Below are 24,433 nucleotides of genomic sequence, written 5' to 3'. Positions count from 1 at the left end.
CCCAGACTGTTTTTCACTTCTCCTAATGTGCCATATGGCCTCAAGAATGAATCACACTTGTTTATGGTAACAATGTAGCTTTGAGGGATCAGTCCTTAAAAATTTCAGGGTCTACCTTACTGAGCCTAGGAATGGACCATTTCTGGACTACAACACATTTGTAAATGGCAAGAAGTTCTTATGCAGCCTTTTACCTAAGAAATTTTTGTCAGTGCCTTATCTTTTGAAGAACCAGAACCTCTACAGTTCCTGTATGGTTTTTTGTTTGTTCGTTTTTTTGCATGAGAAGTGTATTTCATTTGAGCTTTCATTCTTGAAACGATGGTGTTTTTTAAAGGTGTCTGTTGTGAAGATACCAACCAGCATGAATGAATGCCAAAACTCAACAATCATCAAATGATGTTCTTAGCGCTAAATTTAAAGGCACTGCAGTTTCAAAAGTTGCAAACATGTCCCCCAGAAGCATTTTGTTTTACTCAGGTCCAGCTGATACTTGTTCACACTGACTTGTAGAATTTGCAGACCATCTTCGGGTCTTATTTTTTCAAGCAGTGTTCAGCAGTTGTTTTTTCCTCTGCGTCAGATGTACCAAAAAATCTGCAGCTTATCTATCACTAAATTATTTGGTAGATGACAAGAGCAAATAAAAATTACTATTTCGAGGAGAGGCAGGAGAGGCTTTTAATTGCTGTATTCTAATAACCACACCCAGAAAACAATGCAGAAAAATACAGCGATTTTTAATAAGCATAAATCTTCTGCCAGATATTTGCTCTATGAAAAGGATTCTTAACTTCCTCTTTAAATCAAGTCACACCAGACGCCATATGATATTTTACCCAGGAATCCTGCTGGAGTGCTTTCCTGAATGTCACGCTGTACAGTGGCTGCCTGTGCCGGAGCTGTGACTAACGTGGGAATGCAATTGAAACTGGTATCACTGTGACTTTCTACATTTCAAATAGAGATGGCTCTGAATATAAGTGCAGGCATGAAGAAGAGCTGATAAATAGCACAATCTGAATACCGATGATTGTTCAGACAGGATAGGCTGATGAGAAGCAGATCTGAACCAGACTATGGGTTTTCTTTATTGGTTTTAAGAAAACACATTAATTTTGTATCTTCTGTTTTGCTTATAGGTGTACATGAGATTCAGAAGAAATGCAGGATGGAATGGATAATTTTGCATTTTTCTCTTATGTTAGTCTACTGTAACCTGGCTGTACATAAAATGAATAGAACAGGCCTTAAAGAATAATTTAGGCTCTGTGTAAATTAAAAAAGAATGGGACTTTGCTGATTGGGCATGATTCAAGTGGCAAATCTTACAGCATCTCTGACCATTAGATAACATGCAAGATATGAATGTTAATGTTTTTTGGATGCTTAGCTTGTTTTCTAATAAATATAAGTTAATATGTAAATTCAGTCAATTCAGTGTAAATATCAGTCAATTAACATTTACAGAGAGTACGCTTTTAAAACTAAGGAAGTTCCATGACACAGCACCGAGCAATGCTCTTATAACAAAGACCCTTGTCTCCCCAGCACAGTGTTCTGAATGTCCACATGGCGAGGGTTCGTCTTGCCATGTATAAACTGTGAACTGTAATGAAAAATAAAGTTTTTAATTAAAATAAATTTTTCTGAATCTCCTGCTTGCTACAACTGGAATGCTAAGAAATAATTTGTGAAACTGATTTTTGTGCTTTCATTGGTTACAGAGTATAGCAGTTTGCCACCTGCTTTAATTTAAGCTGGTTTAGCAATAAAGGCTTGACTCACCCAGCATGGAAATTATTTTTTTTTTCTTGATATTAAAAATAATGTTCTTTGGTTACTGTACCTTAAGTTGTGTTTCTTGCTATTTTGTTTCAAAAACTTGGCAGGCTGGAGTTTCTTCTGTCGTGTGCTACAAGAGCTGATGGTAGTTGCTCTGTCTTTGCACGGAGGGAGGTGCGGGGAGCTCTGACCTGCTGTCCTGCCAGTTCTCCTGTGCTGGTGGTAACCTTCTGCAGAAGTGTGTGAACAAGCAGCTCTAAGGGCAGTAGCCTTTTCACACCAGAGCAGCCATTTCTTCAGTGAATATTTTACAATGGACTCTTTGATTAGGTCTTGGCCAAGGGAATGATAGCCCACAACTGTGTGGTGGTAAGTGAAGAGGACTGTTTTCTTACGTCGTTCCAATCTGATTTGCGTGGGATGTGTCTCAGTGCCTTCTGGATCTGATTTTGAGAAAGGGACTGGTAATGTTTAAGGTTTACTGTCTTTGACGCTCAGAGACGTGATATCTTAGTTTAAACCCTTGGATCATTCTAACCAGTTTGTTTCCATTTACCAACCTATGGAAGTGAGTGTCTATGTGGTTTCTTTCATTTTAAAGAAACTTTTGGTCATCTCAGGATCTGCTGGAAAGAGTATATTGTTTTGAGATCCTGTGACAGCATTTGAGATAGTAGTATGGAAATTTGTTAAATCCATTCAGCATTTATTTACCTTGATTTTTGTATATGATCTCTGGGTAAAGAAACCCTGTTAACTTATATATAAAAGACATTGTTTCTTTTTTCACTTTTGTAACAGATCTAAATTATCCTACCTAATCAAAATGAATTAGACTAGATTTGCCTGTTTGGAACAAAGCATTAACAAATAAAATCCTTTATTTGTAAGTTTAATAACTGAAGAAGAAGAAAAGATGCAACAGTCCAGATGGTATAAGTAGATAAGAGTTATCATGATCCAAATGTGTCTAGTACCATTAATGTTATTGGAAAATCTCTTTTCCCTCTCCACATGCCGTGATAGATCACAAATGCTGTGGATAGCTAAGTGAATTTATAAAACTTGATGAACTCTATATTGTGTGGGTTTGTTTTTTTTTTGTTTTTTTTTTTTTTTTTTTTTTCCCAATTCCTGTAAGAGCAGACTTTTGTATTAAAAACCTGTGTCTTTCTTGCCTCTGGAAATCTTGCATGGCTCACTCTTCCCTTTCAAATATGGAGCTACAAAAGCATGAATTAGGACTTAATGAAATTCCATTTGTAACCTCCTTCCTCTCACGCTCATATGGAGACATTTCCAGACTGTTCGGATACTTGCTCCTTAAGCAAGTTTGTGAAAATGGTATTTCAGTTTCTTAGAGGGTTGTTTTCTCTTGTACTGCCAAACAAATACCATAAAAAAAAAAAAAGACACTGACAAAACATTTTGGATGAGATACAAGTTCTAGTACATGAGAATCTGTAAAGGCACATGTGCCACCTAACAAAATAATTTTTCTTGTGCTAGAGAAACATTACATCAATAAAAATGACCCAAAATCTGTAGAGAAGTAGCTAGAGAAAATCCGTATTGTTTGCTGTTGCCTATGATAATCCTGCCTTTTTCTGCATTCTCTGGGGTACTACATCTGGTAAACTGTCCAAAGTGTCTATGTTGGTCAAAGCCTCAATTTCTGGATAGCCCTGCATGACTGGCAGGGAGACTGAGTCACAGAGAATTTGTTCCATGCCCTGTTCTTGCTTGAGTACCAGGGGAAGAGCTTGCTTTGGCATCCCCTCCATGTTTTGTAGCTCCAGGCTACCTGTCCTTTTCTCAATATTCAGGCAGCCTGGAGGTGTTACTGTCTGAGCTGCGAACAGCCTGGAAGGGTCAAACCCAGAAGCTCGCTGAATCTCATGAACTTCCTAGCCATGCCTTCCTTTCTTCACCTCTTCCTGAAATTTTGATACAACAGGATGAAAGCTGGAGGGTAAGATAGAAACCCACAGAAGTGCTAAACCTCTAAAGAGACCACCCTTGAACTGGAATGGCCCTTCCTTAGGTCACTAAGCAAACCTGTAAGACCAGGACAGCAGATGGGAGAAAATCTGGTCTGTATGTTTGTTTTGAGTTCTTGCTCCTCCAGCATATATATCCTACACCGATGGTCTCTAAATAGGAATACAACATGCCCCATGGAAGAAGAAGTGGAAGGCTGCTCTACTTAGTCAACCCTATGTGCTCCTCACAAGTCTATATATGTATATAATTTTATTTCCTGTGAAGGAAATTTTCCTGTCAGGGAAACTGTGTATAGTGTTGAAATACAGCAGTAGTATTTCTAATAAATTGCTGTCATACAGTTATGTGGTAATTACCTTTTCTTTCCTACCTTGCAGCACTGTTTGAAAGGAAAGGATTTTATATATTAAGAAAAATATACATTTTACAAGAATTTATCAGAGTTAAAGTAATTATTTTGTCATAGAAACACGAATAAGATTTTTTTGTTTGTGTTGCCCTGCAGATTTAAATGAACATCGTAACCTTACTGCGAACAAAGTGTTCCACTTGGGAAAAATAGAGAAGATGCCGATTTACTGTTATTAGAAATAAAAAGCTGTTAAGCTACACAGAGATATTAAAAATGCTAGTTCTTATTTGAATGAGCATTCTCTGCTTTGCCAAATTATTGTTACAATTGTAAAGAGTCTGTGTGAGAATCGATTGTAATAGGTTTATTGTATTTAGAAAACTTGAACACTTCAATTTGAGGCCATTGCTTATCATGCTTTCACAAACTTTCAGAGGAGTATGTTAAATAAGTTTATAAACAGGTACATTACTTATTGTAGAACAACATCATTTTATTACCCTTTATACATAACAGCTGATAGAGTAGCTCATACAGCTTTTTATTCTGGACCCAGATATATTCGTGCCTTCACTATGTATCGACATTGTTGTACAATCTTAAATTGACTAAAAAAACCCACTTCGATACATTGACTATTGTTTCATGTTAATTTAGTGATTTGACAATATAGCTCAATTTAAAATCAGTATCTTAGAAAACCAATGGGCTTCACAACTTTTTATGAATTATAGCAGTCCATCTACACTGGTGATACAATAAATAATATATTATTCATTATTTGTTTTAGTTATTTCTGGATGTTTAGCTGGTTTTCTAGTCTAGATGCTGTAGGCAGACAATTACAGAGAAAGCAACTCATCTCTCTATGGTTTGTAATTAATACACTGACTAGGCTTTTGATATTAGTTTTTTAGGAATAAAACTGGGGTAACATGTTGTGTTCTGTCTCCACTGTTACTAATTATTATAATAGTATTCATTAAACACTCTGGGTGCACTGTTTTTTCTGGGAATGTTACAAGGGTGTTTATATAGACATCTTTAGTATGACTTTGGCAAATGAACCTCCTCGGTGAGAAACTCCTTAAGAAGGATTTACTTTATTAACTCAATTTTTAATTCTAGCTAATTCTCAAGACAAGTTATACGCAGTCAGATCTTTGTCCTCCAGAGAAAGGCACGTAATATGTATATAATTGAGATCCTGATGGGAATGTACTATTTATCATTAGTAATAAATAACAATATTCTCCAGGAGATGAACAGCAGCCTGAAATGACTTCTTTAGTAGTAGTTTAGTGATAGCTCCTTTTTTTTTTTTTTTTTTTTTTTTTAATTGCACTATTAATTTGATCCCTCAAATTAAACAGGGAGGTCTGAGAAGTTTTTCTGAAGAGATACATCTTTCACAGTAAGTGTATTTTAGTCTTTTTTGGCTCAGGGGAGGCAGAGACTTAACTTTGCTAGTTGACTAGAAGTATTCAATCTATTTGCTAAAAATTCTTGCATGGGAATGTGAGAGAATACATTGCTATACTGTTGATTCTGACTTTTATACCAGTCACAAATCTGCTCCTGTTTTGTATGGATTTTTCATTTTCTCCAAAGATCATAGTATTCAGTATTCACGCACTCAAGCATGCTAAACTAGAGCGATGAAAAGCTGTTCCTAAAGTTTTTATCCAAAATCATGGTTTCGTCCAAAGTTTCCCTGTATTTTCCACCAATTTCCTTGACAGTTGAGTGCCAAACCCAACAGGGATATCTGAGCATTAAAGTTAATAGTCTGAAAGGGGCAAATATAGGATGTGCCCACACAAGGTGGAGTGCATCACTGCAGCTGACAATCCCTGATTCAAGTCCACTTGATCTGGCGGTAAACGTGATCAAGAGAGGTTCTGCTTTAACTAGCACAGCCACGCTTAGCATACACTTCTCTGTAATTTTTAGAGCATTTAGAATAATTTGTCACCTTTGCTTGTTCTGTAGCAGAAGAGGGAATTTTACAGATTTAAAGGCACTGTACTGCACATTTGGACTGAATAATAGCCCAAGAGTCGCAGTCTAGGCCCTTCTGAACTACAGAGTGAAAAGTCACAAAAGTCTGAATGCTTTTTTAATAGATAATATCTTAGCAGTTTGTAGCAAAAAGGAGGATAAAAAAGTAGGCTTCACTGTGAAAAGTGGAAGTGGGAGTAACATGTCATGTATTATTGTGCGCTTCATAAAGTGGAGGTGGTACAGGCGCAAAGACCTTTTCATTTCTCAGTGTCCTTAGAGACTGTCAGAAGAAAGTCAGAGTGTAGCCTGCATTATAGCAGTGTACTCTTGCTCTTTTGCAATGCTTTTGCAAGCTTTGAATATGCCCCAGCTATAAATGTATTGCACCTTTCTGGGTACTGGTTGACTAACAATGATGGGATAGCTTGAAAGGGAAGAAACGTTTTCTCTTGGTCATACTGCACAGATGAAGTAAGAAGAAATGGGTCTGGCATTTGTATGACAGGAGCAGCCTTTGGGAACAGGCACTCCACAGCTGAATGCTAGATGAAATTAACTTTTTCCAATATGAAGCCCTTAAAACAGTGTTTTACGTAGAGAAAGGGTTTTGAAAAAATGGATTCCTATTTGCTCTATCAAGATCAGTGCAGAGGCTGCAGGTGTTTTTTTTTTTTTTTTTTTTTTTTTTTTATCACTGCAGCTGCATGCTGCTTTTGAGCTTGGCCTGTCTTTTAATGAGCAAGACCTTAGTACAAAATTAGCACTAGAAGTGGTTTCTACTTGTATGGACTGAAAATACAAGAAAACAGTGCCTTGGAAATTAGTAAAGAGAAAATTCCTCTAAATTCTTGCTGCTGGTTGATGATCATGGAAACCAGGTTTAGAACTTAATTTTTATTGTCAGCACAGAAGGGCTGCATTTGCACATCAGTTTAACTCTGCTAACCTCAATAAATCTGTTCCACACTTACTGTCCTTTAACAGAGCCTACTGCTCCAAGAGTAAAGGATTACAACGGAGAATATGTAGAGCCCTTAACTACAGAGCATACCATAAACCCTTTGTCCTTTTCATTACAAATCCAAAGCCAGTTACTCCGTACAGAAAAACAGAATGCAGAAATGCATAACTAGCTACAAAGATAAGTCAAGGTATCTTCCTTTCATTCTTTTTTAAAATTTCTGTTTATGTCTGTAGGCTATAGTTAAATGACTTCATACATTTTAATTTTTTTTTTTTAGTGGCATTGTGCATAACAAATGTAACACATTGAAGCAAATCTCTGTGCTGTATGCCTCTGGTTTGCACGTTTCTGGTCCTATTAGAAATTAATAAAACAATCTCCAATGCAGGTAGAAAGGGTTATTTATGAAAAAAATAAATAAGAAATGGTAAAGATGGACTAAGCCTCTGATTAGTGTTTTCACAATTAATATGCTAGAAATTTTGAAAACAATTTGTTGCTGTGGAGCTTGTGGCATGACATGATGTACGACGAGGACAACACAATCATGTGCAGACCTCCATGGGTTGCCTTTTCCTGCAGTGCCTAAGACAGCTGTTGGAATTGCACGCAACCAAAATAAAGCTGTTTTCCTATCTCTTCCAGCTTGTCTGCCTGTCGGTTTGGTAATTTTGCAGCAAAAAGATCTTTGAAGCCAGTTGGAAGAACAGAAAGACAGGGGATACTGACCTGAAAGGATCTGGGGGAAGCTGTGGTGATTACATCAAGTTCTCAAGTGGTTTTTTTTTTCTCCACACGTGCTATTTGGGAGCTGTGCAAGAGAAGTAGCTTGACAACTGAAGTGCTATCTATCTCATCACTGCAGATATATAGCTTGGGTTTGAAACTGCCTGTGAGCCTCCACTAAATCTTATCCTATCTGCAATAAATAAAGTAAAAATTAATTCAAAGTATCAATGGCAATTCTTCGCATAGTAATTATCTCAGGAGCTTTTGATGGTCAGTCTGTATTAGAGCTATATCTGAAGCAAGTGATCCTTAATGCAAGTCCAGAGCATTACAAATCAGGGTACCCCGAAGCCAGGTCCTTTACACCTCACTTCATATTCTTCTGACATCCTACAGATGACGATAAAAGCCAGAACTAAAAATCACTAGCCTGAAAAATCATTAAAAAAAAAATCAGTCCAACAGTTCAGCAGAATGCGTTCTTGCCTCAGTATTTTCCAGCCATATCCCACCACTATGATGCTGCCATTTTTTTCTTTTTCTTTTTTTTCTTTTTTTAAATTTTATTTGACATTTGTCGTGTTGTACAACAATTAGAGAGGAGTTTGAGAGTTAGGTTTATGTACTCTATTCCAGTTTGTGGCTGACGCAGAAAGCACCAACAAGAACCTTTTTAGTATAGGTAACAATCGTGTTAGGATGTGTCTGCAAAAAAAAAAGTTTTGAACACCTAATACAGAAAGCATTCTGGAATTGCATTTTGTTTTCTTTTTACTGCTGCAGGTTAGTGCCAGCACATGCTTCCCCACATGCCTGAGAGAAGCTTTCTGCAAGTATTTTCTCTTACCTCCTTTTCTTCAATGACTCTAAGAAATTCTCTTTTGCTGAGATAAAAAGATGGAGTACTGCTTGGCTACTGTTGTGCTCAGAGCAAATTTGTTGTAGTCACTCATTTTGTTTCCATTTTGCTAAAATACTCCACATATTTCTGTATCACTGCACTTTCTCTTGTCCTGGGATTGTAACCTTTGGAGATGAGGATCATCTCTTTACTCTCTGGGGTAATCTTTGCGGTGTGCAGTGGGGTTCTGTTGGTATTATAGTAATGCAGATTCATGATATGATCAAACAGTTGCATCTTTTCACTGAGTTGAATACCAAAATGCCTAATTTCTTTCTTGTGGCAAGGAAATGAATACCCCAATCATGTAGACTACCAGGAAAAATTTGTACTCTGTGGTTATTTTGGCCACTGGCAGTCAGTTTATCACCTCAGATATCTAGTGAAGTGCAGGGTGATTCTGAAGAAAGGAAAAAATGTGCACAGAAGAAATCTTTTTGAACTGGGATGTTAAAAAATTGCTGTGTGTTTGTGGAATTAGGATGATACTTTAATTCTTAACCAATGCAGTTTACTGGGAATGATTTGTGGCTGTGTAATAAATAAATAGGTAGTGAAAAGTATGGGAACCACAGATAATATGTTAATTTTTGTTTGTCATGTTTATTTGAGAGCACTCTAAACATCTGTCAAGTCATTATAATGACAGGCATGTAAAATCAAAGCTAGCACTTGGGGTCTGGCCTTCTCCCCAGAACAGAACTGCTGGCTCACTGAAACTTCGTAGTCTTAGGCTGTAAAGCAGTACTCATTAAATGTCACAATTTTTCTAAAAAATAGGCAACCCTTAGAGTGCAGACTCTTGGAAAGCACATAAAGTTGAATAGACTTTGGACCTACACTTCAAGCTGTAACAATGGTTACCTCCATATTGCCTTTCATGGGAGATGACAGCAATTATTAATTTACCGAAAGCTATGCTGCCAAATCACAGTAAAACACTAGACATGAAGCTGCTTTGATAAATGAGGTAGCCAGATTGCTGGAGTGCTTCAGAGGTGCTATTCATGAAAAATCTGAGTCCAGTGGCAGGTACACGAAATGAAAAATATTCAAGAAAAAATATAAAAGGAGAGCTTGGCTTTGAGTACTGCTACCAAGAATCAAAGGCCCAGGAGGCAGACTTCTGTTTTTTATGTCAAATAAACGGTTGCTAAAGGCGACGTAAATAACTCTGCTTCCTATGAGAAGCCTATTAAAGGAATGTCCTTCCATGTGGGCAGAATATTAGGCCATAGTCTTATCTCTGTATCTCTGGCTATCTCTGTCCTCCAGTCTCCTCCTGGAGTAGGGTAAAAGAGGATAGTTTCTACCCAAAGGAACTGAAGGATTGGGCAAGAAAATAGGAATATAATGTTTGCAGAGATAATTTCAATGCTGTGTGCCTCTCTAGGCTTCTAAAATTGGGATGAAGTGTGTTGTTGAAGTGCCTTTCCAACCATTTTTTTGACCCTGTTCTTAAAATTATGCTTTTGTCTAGTTTCTGAATAGGGGTCAAAAAAAAAACAAAACCAAAACCAAACCAACAAAAAGTCTCTTCTTGCAGTTCCTTCTCACTTGCTTGTACAATTGAACCTCACATGTAAATATCACAACTGCTTCTGCTCCAGTAACCCACAGGGTAACGTTGTCTTCAAAAAAAATTGGGAGAGTGAGGACATTGCAGGAAAGGGTTTGCTTTAAATCAACCAGAAGTCTTAGTATTTGCAAAAGCACAATTTATGCAGTGAGTGGGAGCTTCATACAAGTGCAATTAACTGTAATGATCTTTCTAATATGCCTGAATGTTCATTCATCTTAGCACTTGAAGCTACAAAATCAAGTCACTTTCAGGTCTGTTGGGGTCTGCAGCCATGTCAGCTCGCTGTCAGTGTAGCTGAGGGCAGAAGGGGAAAAAGGTGCTGTGGGCATCTTACAGCTCTGAACTAGCTCTGAACTAGCTGCTTATGGCTGGCCTAACCTGTGCTCCCTTCAGACGTCTTCTGCTGGCCCTTCATTGGAAAGATGCATCCTAGGTATTGGAGTGACAAACACTGACTCAAGCTGGAAGCAGAACAGTCACATCACTGTGGCACTTCAAGTCACCTAAGCTTTTGGGAGATTTTCTTGGTGTTCAGTAACTTGCCAGCTCAGCAATTTTGCTTTCTGAACAAGTGCTAGTGTGTGTGCTTGACACCGTGTGTGCTGATCTGCATGTAGGTGGGGGAAGAGCTACCTCAATGGTCCCTTTGACATTCCCCATTCTGCAGAGCAGCCAAACCTTCTGAAGATGCTTCTTCCATCCAAGCGAGTGCCTGTCCCACCTTTGTCAGTCTCAGTTTATTCCATATGTAGGAGGACAGATAGGCTGACAGATGAAGTTACAACTGGATTTTTTTTGTTGTTGTTTTTTTTAATAAATCAAGCTAGGAGAAAGAAGTGGACGAAGAGGAAGAACTCAGCTTCATCTTCATCCTTCTGCAATGTCACTACTCAGATTGTCTGAAGATCTTGCCACAGCCTTCAAGCCACTAGAAGAAAACAGTGTCATGGTATCGCTTGTCTAAAAGGGGAAAAAAAACCCACTGAAAGAACACTTTCTAAAGCAATCATTATGCATGTAAGCTCCATAAAGGAAAGGGCACAATATATCTAAATTTTGCTTTGCAAATCACATGGAGATGACATAAGCACAAGAGATGAGGCTTGGAATATCATGTGGTGGGATTGATCCATTTTGTCTTGTCCCATTTTTGAGTGACCTCCACGCAGCTGAATTCTTACTATGTGTAAAAGCACCTATCAACTGCTGGTTTGCTTTTTTTTTTGGTGGAAAAAAATACAGAGTTAATTAACATGCATTAGAATAACTTCTAGCCCTCAATTTTATTATATTACAGAACATTTTCCTTCAAATTCATGAGCCCTCAAGTTTAAAAGATCAGGCTTGACATAAAAGTATCTGAAATGACAGAAAAGAAGAAGAAGAGACAGAGACCTCTGATCAAATGAAGGAATGCTAAGCTTTTCAGCTAACATGAAAGGCTAATTACTGAGGTGATACTTAATAATTGATGCCTTCATTCAGTATAGCTCTGAGATTTAGGTCCAATAAAGAATTTATGTACCTAAAAATAGTCAACACAAAACCTAATTTTTCAGCATTTGGTCCCCAGATAGGGACCCAGAACCCTATGCATATTATTGAGGCCCTAGAGCACCAAAGCAGCCAAGGAAATTTCTCAGATCATCAGAGAGGGGCTAAGGTTAGTGCCCTCAGCCTGCCGGCAATTAGCTAGGTTGGATGTGGCAGGGGGGCTGAGGAGCAACTGAGCTCTCTCCTGCCATCTGACAGAAAGCACCAGGGTTTGCTAACATATAGGTTGCAGTTTCCTTCAGGTCCCCATTGAATCCTCATGTCTAGATCCAGTTTAAAAAATTGAAATTCTGAAAATAGAGGCGTTATGTCCAAGATTTATCTGAGGATGCTGAGACATGCTTCTTTGCAGTCCTTGATCTAATGTGTTACTGAGGTCTTTTCCTCCTGAAGCACTTAACAGGACCTTTTACCGTGCAGTCAGAGAAGGCTGAAGTGGGTTTTGCTACTGCCCCTTTTTACACAATAGCTCTTATCCAGCACCTCTCTGGGAGACTGAATTTCTTTAGCTGGAGAGGAAGAGTTTAACTGGAGAGGAAGAGCAGGTGAACCATGGGGCAACAGGTCAGGCTATCAAGGTAGGACTTTTACTTCTCCTGCCTGAAACTGGTGTATGACAAATCATGGAGCTGAGGAGACAAAAGCCCTGCAGCTCAGGTGCAAGCTAGTTAGTCCTACACAGCTGAGCCCTATGGCTGACCCACTGCCCACATAAAGCACGGTGATGGAGAGGTAACTCTATGGGCAGAGGTTGGCAGACAGCTTGGTGAGTCTCTAGTCTGGGAGAGGTCCCTGGGTACTAGCCTAAGGAGTAAAGCTGCTTCTGAAAAATACCCTAATTCCAAAAATCCAGAGCTCTGGGACTGAAAGGATTGATCCAAGTCTTGTCATAAAACACGGTGGTTTTGTGCCCTGCAGCAGGGTGTGGTTGGGGCCTCATCAGCCTCCACTGCTGGCAGCTGTGGTGGTGGACATGGTATCAGGTGGTGGAGGTGATTGTGGTGGTAAGGCCTTTTGGGTCAATGGGCTGCATGGAGAGCCTGTGCCTGCACAGGGCAGTGGGCTGTGGTACCAGGCTGAAGATTTGAAACTCCCTTGCATTGTGACTGGTGCATCTAGACAAAGCTTGGTGAGTGAGTTAAAACAAGGGAGGAGGGTAGTGGGATCGCTTTTTCCCACTTTGACAGGGCATTTAGTTCAGGCTCTGTTGGAGAAGGGGGTTGTAGGGCTGTCTTGACTATTGGTGTTTTACTTTGATTTGTTTTTTTTGTTTTTTTTTTTTTTTCTTTTCCTTCTTTAAAAAGGATGGTTGAGGGTTTGCTGCTGTTTTTCTTCCCACCAAGACTGTCTGGGACTGGAGGGATTGTAGGTCCATGTATGTGGCTGCCAAGTAGAGGGGCTTGTCCAGAGGTGGACTCAATCCAGATGGGGAATCAAGGGTGGGGTGGGGTGTTATACTGTTCCACAGTTAAAGAAACTAATATTGTTCTAATGCACTATGTTGCTTCTTTTCTCTCAACCTAGAAGTGAGAATTTTGTTAGGTCTGAGGTTGTCTTGTACTTGAGCCAAGATAGTGATGCCTGCTGCAGAAAATATTATGACTGGTGATGGCAAGTTAATATTCTTCCTGCAGCTGTGGAATTCCTGGAGAGCTGTAGGAAACGTCCCAGTGTCGTTAAGTAACCAGGATGGTAAGGAATCTAGCAGCAACCATGCTGCAGAGAGAGAAATCAAGCAGGAGAAGCACATTAATGAAATGCATAGAGGGTGAGAAAATGTGCTGTGCAAAATCAGATGAGTTGCCTGTTTCACTGCTTCACACTTTTTATGTTGATAGATCACTGAAAAAATGCTTTGTCAAGTTTATTGCTGAAGGTTACTTAATGAATATGGGGTTTTGCCAGATATAACTAAAGGACAAAGCAATTATCAGTATGTGCAACTGGCTTTCAGTAGAGGAGTCAAGCAAGTCCACATTTTAGTACAGAAGGAAGGAAACTTGCATGCAAGCTAGCTTTTTGTTAAGTTCCCTTCTTGTCCCTTAGTTTTCTATTTGCTTTTGTCTTTGATCCAAATTAATCTGTACTAATGAAGAATGATACCTAAAAATACATTGTTATTCTCAGTCTTATCTGCGTGTTTCTGTTTGCCTGTTTTGTTTTGTGTTTTTTGGGGGTTTGTTTTGGTGCGAGTTTTTTGTGCATTTGCTTGGTTGTGTTTTTTTTTTTTTTTTAAATAAAGCAAAGTTTAGGGCTGTCAGGTGAATTTGTCTAATTGGGAATTGCTAAACATGGTTTTGAAAAAGTGGCACTAGGTTTGGGTATATAGCAACAATACTGAAACAATCCAAGCAAGATTATCACAAACAACCAAAAAATCATGTGACTTTGTGAATCTGCCTCTTAAAAAAAACCTGGAAACCTGCCATTTCAGTCCTAATTAACAAATGTGTAGGTTTAGTGTGTAAAACCTACCCTCAAACAACTGTTGTTTATTACTTTGTTCTTCTGTGTTGACTTATTCACTTGGTTTGGTCTTGCACTCCTCTGGGAGAGGCTGTTCTCCCTCCTCTTCTCACTCAGAGTATTGAAGTTCTCACCGTTCACTTTTGTATGAAGGCTCCTGTACTGGCTTTGAACCAACTGCCTAATGATGATGGCAAAAACTATGGTAATACGTGACAATATATGACAAACTATGGTAACAGGCCACAGAAAGCCATGTGCAGGAGACCACAGTGTCCGGAAAAAAGGGCTCATGGATAGCCACCCAGAGATGTCAGCTGAGGTACTGTGAGCAAATAGAATTAGACATGTTTTATTTACTCTTCCTTCAGAGAAATGGATTAAAAAGCAAGCATTGCTAGGTTCTGGTTTGCATCTGCCAGATGCTTGTGTGCTTGATTATAATATCTTCCTTTTTGCGTTCAAGAGGAATAGACACACCTTCCTCCCTTTATTTTTGCCTGCCTCAGCCTCCTTCCACTCGGGTGCTCTCTTTGTACTGATGACACGGTAGTTTGTTGTTGCTTTGGGAGCTGCAAATGCCTCTCTCTAGCCCAAGGCAGATCTCTCCATGAGAGTCTTATTCTGTGCAAAGTAGTCTGCCTGGGCATATGGGTTACTAAGCTTATCCACCTTCATCCCTTGCATGAGCTGAGGTAGCCGTGAGTTGTGGGACTGTGCTTGGAGAGACTGCGAATTGCTTGCGTGTGTTATCAACTGGTTCATTTCAAATTTAGGTCAACGTGCAAAATATTTCTGGGGTCACTCTTTGCCGATTGTCTGACTGCATTCTTATCTCTAGCTGTAGAGATTTGTAAGAAACATTAAATTTGGCGTGAATGCAATATGAATTGAAATGTGTCTATGAAAGCACTGGAAGAAGCATCAGACCAAGCGTTAAAGAATGGCCTGTGCTCAAAATGAAGGATGCTGCTGCCAGGTCACTCTTCGCAGAAATAAAACTGAGAAATGTGTTTTTCATGGCAAGACCACAGCACAGATGATTCCTTGATGGAAGACCCTGCATCCTAACAACAGGAAATAACCAGGAAAACCACTGAACAGCAACTTCTGCTGTTTTTTGTGGCATGGTGCTGTGCTCTCATTTCAGAGAAGACCATTCCAGGGCAGATGTGAGATGGTTGGCTGCACCACTGAGCCACTGTCACATGCCAAATCTCTTCTGCGTGTCATCAAAGGCTTCTTAAACTAGACTTTTTATCAGCTATATACAACTCTTTTTTAAATATTTAGAAATTTAACAGTTATGTATATGCTTCTCCTGTTAAATTTAGAAGATCTGAGGGTTGTTTTCTATTGTAGACCTTGGATAGCTGGTCTTGTTCTATAATCCTCCTTCAATAACTTTCTTATTCTTATATGGTATATATTTCTTATATATTAGCCTTAATATATAGTCACAGTACTGGCAAACAGGACTTTCAAATTTAATTAAGATTGTTTAGAAAAGGAGATGCAGAGTTGCACTCTGTAAAGAAATTAAACTGTATGTTAATTCTGTCCTTCTGCAGCAAAGACCTGAGGAAACTCCCGCCTTCAGCTCTCTGATATCCACAAGGCTGCTTTTTCCCCTCGTCACCCCCATATCAGACAGTTAAATTTTTTAGACTATGTGGTCATATAGAGCTTAGCTGGGGAGTTCAGTGAATTTAATTCCTGCATATTACTTGCATACCCTTATTGGCAAATCTTTCAACAGGGTCAGGTTAAACACCACAAACCGAATTTTGGAAATTGGTGACTCTGACAGATAATGGCTTTCTTAGCATTGCCTGGAATCACTATAGCACTAAAAAATTGAAGTGTAACAGCAGACAAACACGTTTGACATATAACATGCTTGCATTGTTTATTTTCAACATTTTCTTGATATTAATGAAGAAAAAAAAGAGGTGGGTGGAGAACTTTATTAAGGTTTTACCTTTGTAACACCCATGCTCTTTTCCCTTGACTTTTGATTGTTTGTGAGGTTGTTAGCATCTCGGGGGATAAAAATAAACCAGTTCAGGCCAGCTCTGAAGAGCGTTAGCGCATTAAAGATAAATTATTTTGTCAAGAGGAGAGGACAAAAGAGGAAACAACACCAGCATAATAGCCATATGGTCTCAATAATAGTACAGCTCCAAAAGGACCTACAGCTGTTTTAAGTATATCTGCTGTAGACAAACACTAACGTTAACTAGAAATTAATGTAACCGAATCACTGAAAAAGGGTAATTGTAGTTTAATATGAAAAATGCAACAGTATGATAACAGGCCAGGATTTGAAGGAACCATTAGATTTTCAGCAAACAGCCACTCTCCATAAATGTAGCTTTATATAGTTCAGTTTCTACCAATAGTGAAGAGGGTATTAAAGAATGAAATTCTTGAAGCTTCCAATAAACAACACCCTCTTTGGTCTGTTCACTTTCTAAACTACAACCAAATTATTCTTTCTTTGTATAACCTAAAGCTTGGCAAAATGTCATCCAAACCTCAGTGACTCTTAAACTCTGGAGTAATTATCCTGTAAACTCGCTACAAGTGAAAATTAAAAACTGCAAACCTACTCAGCTTGCTGCTGTCCTGGCACCCTGAGTCTGGTTTCCAAGTTTTGGTTTTATTAGCTTAGGCAGACAAGTTGGTAGAAATTAAATGTGAGATCAGTTACATACTGCATTTCTGGGTATTCAAGAGTGCTGATAAAATCCATTATGGATTGTGTGGTTCAAATGTCATTAGGTGCCAGACATCTTTCGCATCTGAGAGCTTTACATTAGGCTTTGAGAAATCTATACCTTCATTTGGAGCTACATTTAGGTTAACCAGTACCAGAAGGGGACCCTCTTGAAAAGAGGCAGCCCATTTGTATGCGAGTCATACCTTTATTCACCCACTTTCCTCAAAATGAAACGGTATGTGAACACTTGAATGGCATGCCAACTGGAGAAGTACCTGATCGTTTCATCCTACCACTACAGACTAGATAAAATGAAGCCTAAACTAAGGTTAAAAATGATCACTTCTTTCTTCACTTAATCTTGATTCTGTTGTTTCTGAATGATGTAAAAATATATAGATACCCTGGTCATTTTTTTTTATGGGGCAAAATCTGGGCTCCACTAAACTTGGTTGGCCTCCAGATCTTGTTTATAGGTGCTTTACCTAGTCAGAGCTAGAAACTTTTGGAGCTAGAAAAGAGAACAACTCTCTTCACATGATACCCACAGCCAAATCAAGTGACTAAGGAGCCAGTTAAACCTCACTGTGCTCCTTAGTTTTCTTGGAGCCATTTTCTAGAAATAATGAAATAGTTCTGAATACAGAAATACTGAAAGACACCACACTGATTACAACAGAAATTAAACTGTTGTACTATTTTTATCAAAGCCTTGCTTGCCCATTTTTAAAAACAAAGGGTTGTGCAGCAAAATGAAAGTCTTATAGTACAGCTGTTTTGAAGGTGCCAGGCATTGCAGGCAAAGGTTTTATACCTCTGAAACAGTCATCAAAATTTATCTTAATGCTGTGATTGACAGTGAATCCTGTGTCTTCCTTGCTCAGTTGTTTACTTACTTTTAACTAAGAGGAGATCCTCAAGACAGAAAAGACAAAGACATTTGTGTTCAGGAATAGCAGTACCGTTCCATGATTTACTACTGTCTATGGTGCTTTGGAAATGAAAGATATATTATTATTATTATTTATTTATTTATTTGGGATATTATATTGGGTGCTCAAGATCTTTTGATGAGGGGAGAAGATGGAGTTGGAATCTACTGGAATTAATAAGTAATGAGAATTTGTTCAAAATCGTTTGTTGTTTCTGTATTTTCTGAGGGGTAGGACAACACCAAAAGCTTCCAGCACCGCTGTCTGTGCTGTTCTTGCCCTCCAGATAAAATGAAGCTTTTCATCTCCCTGACTGTCCCGGTACCAAAACTACAGCTGCTGTTCAAGCCTGCTTTTTCATTTTTGAATCTTCAACTCACTCTACCAGGGGATGATAATGTAAATGTGTAACTACCTCTTTGATCTGGAAGGTAGCCTGGATGTCTGGTAGTGGAATCATGTTTCCAGCACTTCTGGATATAGCTAGGCTGAGTATGCTTGAATCCCTTCTCTCTTTGCAAAACGTGAGTTTATATGAAACAAAAGATCTTACAATAGGAAATAAGCTGTGTTTTCAAACAACACAAAATTAGAAATATTTTTGTTTCAGTTTTAACGATCGCTACTCCTTAGGATACTTTCACAGTCCTGTCTGCAAACTGGCAGCGTCTCAGTCATTCGTAGCAGGATTTAGTTTACTGTTGTAGTAGTGAAGAATCTCAGTCGTGGACACTCATCTTGTGTTGCAAAAAGAGGTGTCTTTTTGTAGTTTGGTCTCAGCCAGCCAATCTTGCCTTAGCTGAAAATCATGCTAAAGTGACAATGAGTTTTTGCTGTTGTTGACTGTTTGGTTTTATATTTCAGTGATTAATGTCAAGATATTATCCTCTGAACCAAAGAGTTAGAAGTTCAGCTGAGTGTATGTACTTTTCTCTGGAGCATGTATGGCATGTCGGTTTTAATCAAGGATAAAACCCAGAACATACATGGTTCTTCAGAAAGGTTAAGAGAGTTTTCATGCCTGGATTTTTGTTGTTGTTGTTGATTTGGGGTATTATCCCTGCCAATTTAAAAAAAAAAAGTTTGGAAAACATATTTCTGCTTCTATTGAGATGGGAATTAATTTGCTGCTTCCTAATGATCATCTCTGACTAAACTCTGGGACTTCATGTTGATGTCATTGGATTTACTAATTCAGCGTCTGATTCTGCTTTTAATTTACCTGCAGGGACAAGCAGTACAATTTAACTTCTGGTTTTTATTTTATATTTATAGTTGGTAATCTTAAGAGCTGGAACTCTCCAAGGATATGCAGGGTTTTTCTTCAAGCTTTGAAGTTTAAATTTAATTACTGTGCACATAGCTCTTGAGTGGGTATCAATAATTTGATAAGAATGATTTGTTTTTTCTGTTGGCTTTCGTAAGTAGCCAGTAGAATAATTTACATTTGTTTGTTAAAAAAATTATTTTGAGTTCTAGCAGTGTGCCCTGGAGATACATTTCAACCAAAATACGTATCCTATCTGTTTTTTTCAAGTAAGAAAACATTCTATTCACCTTGCAAAGAAATCAAATTGTTGAAGTCATTTTCAGAGTGGTAGATGATCAAAACCTTCTAAATCAGTGCTATGGAGCCTAGATACAGGATTTAGTTCTTGCTAGAAATCATTTTAAGCAAGTATACTTTTAGCTTCTTATTTCGGAAAAAATTAAGTTTACTTAGTGAAAGTTGCATGTCTTGGAAATTGTATTTTGGATCACTGTTTGTGATACAGAATTAGAAAACAGATACATAAAGTCAAACAATCTGCCCATGTGAGATTTCAGCGGAAGATGAACTGCCCAACATGCAAGTGTCGCACTATGTTAGAAATTAGACCTCTTTTGACATCTGAACAATTAGACTTCAAAAAATCTTTCTCACAGTTGCAATATTTCACTTCTCCTGCCCTAAAAGTCAGCATACACTACAAAAACATAAGCCATGCCTTGTGTTTCTGCAGGTGTGCTCACCAGTTGCATGCTGTAATGACATGGGGGACATCATGTAAATCAACTGCTGTTTCATGGGTTTCCCTAAGGACTTCTGCAGGTTGCACTGTAATTGAAGAGCAAGTTTCTGGTAGCAATAAGCTGTGTATGTTAAGATGGCTAAGGCCATTTGTGTGCTGTGGACCTCATCTAAGGATCTGTGACTTAACATGGAGCTTTCTTTTCAGGTGTGTGTCTGGAGAGAGCAGTTTTCCAGCAATTCAATAAAATTAGATCAAGGCTTATCTAACAGTAAATGAGGCTACAATAACAGTCTTAAATGGAAGTCCTACTAAAAAGTGAAGTTTTTGAAGCTTTATTGTATATTTTGGAGCAAGGAATAAGAAAATAAGGCTTGTGCTCCTCTTCCTAGAGGGAAGAGAGTCTGAAAGTAAGTGGGGGGAAAAAAGTTCTCGGAAAGACACTGCTGGTTATTGGGGCTGTATTTATTATACCAGGTAGAGTTAATCTCTTAGCTGCACTCACCTAAAAGTTAGTTGTTTAGGTTTTCTTTTTATGTGCTGGAGAGGGGAGGCTTATTTTAACTACTCATCCAATTGACTTGGGTGTAAACTTTAGCTAAACCCTTCTATGTTATAATAGATTTTTTTACAGTGCAATATATATATGGCATGCAATACATTATAATTTAGAATGAAATGCTAATGTAATGTACATATAAATAAAATACAATCTACTTTGATTAAGAGGAGAATTCTCTCCCCTTCATTCAGTTAAAACTCCTATCCTTCACAGAATAGGAAGTGGGAAGGAAAAAGGTCATGCTTTATTTAAATAGGTAACTTGACTGTGTCTGGCTTCAAATTTGAATTCTCTCAAACTTTAAAAGTACACAAATACCAAATATTGTTTCAGATCTAGCTCCAGAGCTTTCTTTGAAATCCAGAACAATTTTCAAAACTACATGACTGCTTCTAATTAAAGCATTTTTTATGATGGTGCTTGGGTTGTTGCTGATAGTTTTTTGCTAAAGTAGTACTTCTTAAGATACTTCAGTGAAGACCATTTAATCAAGTTAGTTATTTCCCCTGTGGAATTGCCAAAAAAACCCCAAACAATTTGCTGGCTTAGTTGCTGACAACTCATTTGCCAACCAGTATGCCTAGCTCTTTTGCTAGTAAGCCTTTTGCAGAGTCAACCATAACTTCTGCTATCTAATTAACGTGATCTGAAAAACTAACCATACAATGACATGAAAGGTATAAATAATGCTGCAGATCTGAGCATGTCATCCCTCTCCCTTATTTATACTACCTTGTTCTTCAATAATTAAGGACAGACTTAATCAAAGGCATTCTAAGCTTGCCTTTTATGAGCTGTGAATATGCAACTCTCCAGGGTTTCACGGGATTGCTGTCTTCCATATTTTTCAGTCCTTTTTAAATTTTTTTTTGAGGTTTGCTGATATTCAGTCAAGATCAAAACATGAGAATACTACCAGCATAACCCCATACCTTTGCTTGAGGGTACCTAAAACATTTTATCATTTTTCTCTTCTAACCCTGAAAAGAAAGAATGATGGAGGAGGGTTAATTATTTCTGAAAGCTGATTTATTTATAAAACTTATTTACAGAATTTTCCACCTGCATATCTGAAGAGATTTTACAGATGGTAGTGACATTATCATTGGGGGTAAAAAGTTTAGGCGCAATTTCAGGAGACTCTCTTAAAGAGTTTTCCTAGAAGAGTCCCAAATTGTCGTCCTCTTTTTCTGCCATATGCAGTGGTGAAAAGCAAGGTCCCCTGTGGCAGAAGTGCTCCAGTTATTCTACCTGAAATTAAATCTGAAATTAAATGTTCCCTCCTCAAAGAACAGCTATCCATAAGAGAAGATTTCTTACTATTCAGTTTCCATTTCTTTTTATAAGCTCAAGAGCATTGTCAGTAGTCACTATACCTGTGTAGCTATTGCCCATCCCAAAGAGCAGAATCAGAGCGGTGGTGACCATATACTTTGAAATGGCTGGAAGCACTCAATGTTTTGATGCACAAGAATAAGAAACAAGGGGTATATATTTGGGGGAGTACATTTTTTTTTTTTTTTAATTAAAATTAGCAACACTTCTGAAGTGATGATTCCTGAAACAAATGGCTGTAAGAACTGTAGCTTGGAAGTACCCCTGGTTTTTTCTGTGCAGCTTCATTGCCACAACGTTCAGAGGATCTGCACATCTGTAATGCTAGAAGTCCACAGTGGTTACCTGTCAGCTATGTCTTTGTTGGTGAAAATGCCAATAATAACTTTTAAATTGGTTTAAGTGGTACAAAATAATGGCCTGAGTTTTGTGGGCAAAAGACCTCTTCTTCAAAGTCTTAGCAACTGAAAATGCTGAGTTTTCAGCTATTCTAGCTATAAAATGTGAAGTTTCTGAGTCTGAACTGCTATGCTTATACTGCCTTCTAGGGTGGAGCAGGGAAAGCTATGAAGATGAATAAATGTGCTTGGTAAGCTACAAACTAGGTAGAGCTTTCCACAGAACCAGTTTTCCTATTTTTTTTTTTTTATTGCACATCTACATGCTAAGTCATGTAGGCATGGTAAGAGTTAATTTAAGAAGTCTGCAAACTGCAGAAAAATTTCACTACTCTGGAAGTACCACATTAAGGGGTTGTGAAGGGCTAGAGCATGCTCAGCTTTGTTTTTAGCCCAATGCATGTACAAGCTCTTCAACAGGAAGAACTATGTGTGGTCTCCGTATACTTCCTAAGATTTTTAAATGTTGTAGCTGTTAAGGTCCAGCAAGTCTCTACTAATTACCTGCAAGCAAATGATTCTCAAAGGTACCTTTAGCAGGATCTAGGGAGCCTGCATCATTGACACAAAATCCATAAAGTGATTAGGGTTTTACAAAGTCATAATTAACCAAAAGTAGGGTCTTAGGAAAGTTCCCTGACACCTTCCGTTATAACAGCTGGAGCTATGCAATTCCATGAGCAACCTGGGCTAGGAGTCTTGTAAAAAGTTTGTACGGTGCTAAACTCTCTGAAAACAAATTGTTTGAAGAAGTTGAAATGTATAATGCTCTGAGAGGGTTTTTGTTTTATTTATTTTAGTCAAGCCTCACTTGAGGAAAGAGCCACTATTTTGTCTCACTGGCAAATTCTCTTTTAAAATAGCAAGCCGCAAAGGATCCTGAACGTTTTGCTACACAGTGCTGCAAAACGAAGAATATCTTGCAGTTCTCAATTCACAATAATGTACAAAAAGAAAAAAAAAAAAAAGAGCACAGAACCAAGCTGAGTGAGTGTGGTGAGAGTGGTCATGATGCCTAGGCACAGGAGGTGACAAGTCAATGGGATGTCCCTGGCTGACCTCAGGGTGATCATTTTGTGCTCCCCCACTTCTTTCTCTGCTCACCAGAGAAGACAGCAGCAGTGGCAGGTGCCGGGAGGGGAAAGGCCTTGCCGCTGAGCTGTGCTGGAGCTATTGCCTTCCAAAAAAAGAGACCTGACTTGTTCAGGGCCTGTCTCATCTCTGAACAGCATGTAAGACATTGATGGAGAGCTGAGCTCAGTTTTCCACCTTGTATCAAATTGCACTTCACCCTACAATGATGTGTGAAACACTGGCTGTGAGCATCATTGTATCCTGTGTATTTTACATTATATTTCAAATAATAATAGTATATCATAGTAACTGATACATTATTTAAATTACAAGTAACTTAAAACAAAGTTACTTCCAAGCAAATACACTATTTCTTCCCGGCTATTAATTCTTGCTGCTAGGAAAATACTTTTTTTTGCATATGTAGAAGGAAAACATAACTGAATTGAATACTCTCTGGTTGAATATAGTAAAGGTAATATCTTTTAGCTGAAAGATTTGATTATTCCAGGCAACGATCATTAAAAGAAATCATATGTTCACATTCTTGGCCCTTTTCTGAGTTGCATTTTATAGCAGAGTGATGTTTGCAAGGTATTTGTTGTAGACTAGAATGTTTAGATATTTCATATGGACCCTCGGTACGCAATCATTGCATCAGCCTTGCTGTTACTCTGATCCTATGGATATGGAGCCTGACCATCCGGAGACCCAAGCTGACATGATTGTCATTCATTGTATTAACTTCCGAGTTAAGGCTGCCTGTTCCTCATGGCATTCGTGTAGGCTGGAAGCAGTATCAGAATCTGGTCTAACTGAATAAGGACCCTGTAATTTTCCTTTCCACTTCTATGGCTTTTCTGTGTGTGTGTTTTTTTGGTTTTGTTTTTTGTTTTTAATCCAAATCTCTTTCTGCTCTTCAAACAATAAACTGACAAGTGGAAAAGCATAAAAGTAAAGGCACATGTGCACACACACCAAGCCATATTAAGCAGAATGAGGACTGAAACTGATATTTAAGCTCCCTCACTTGTCTCCTCTCCTGAATTATCTGTCC

Source organism: Platalea leucorodia (genome assembly GCF_965183815.1).
Source record: "Platalea leucorodia genome assembly, chromosome: 3".
In the NCBI taxonomy this organism is placed as follows: domain Eukaryota; kingdom Metazoa; phylum Chordata; class Aves; order Pelecaniformes; family Threskiornithidae; genus Platalea; species Platalea leucorodia.
This window is presented reverse-complemented; position numbering follows the sequence as displayed.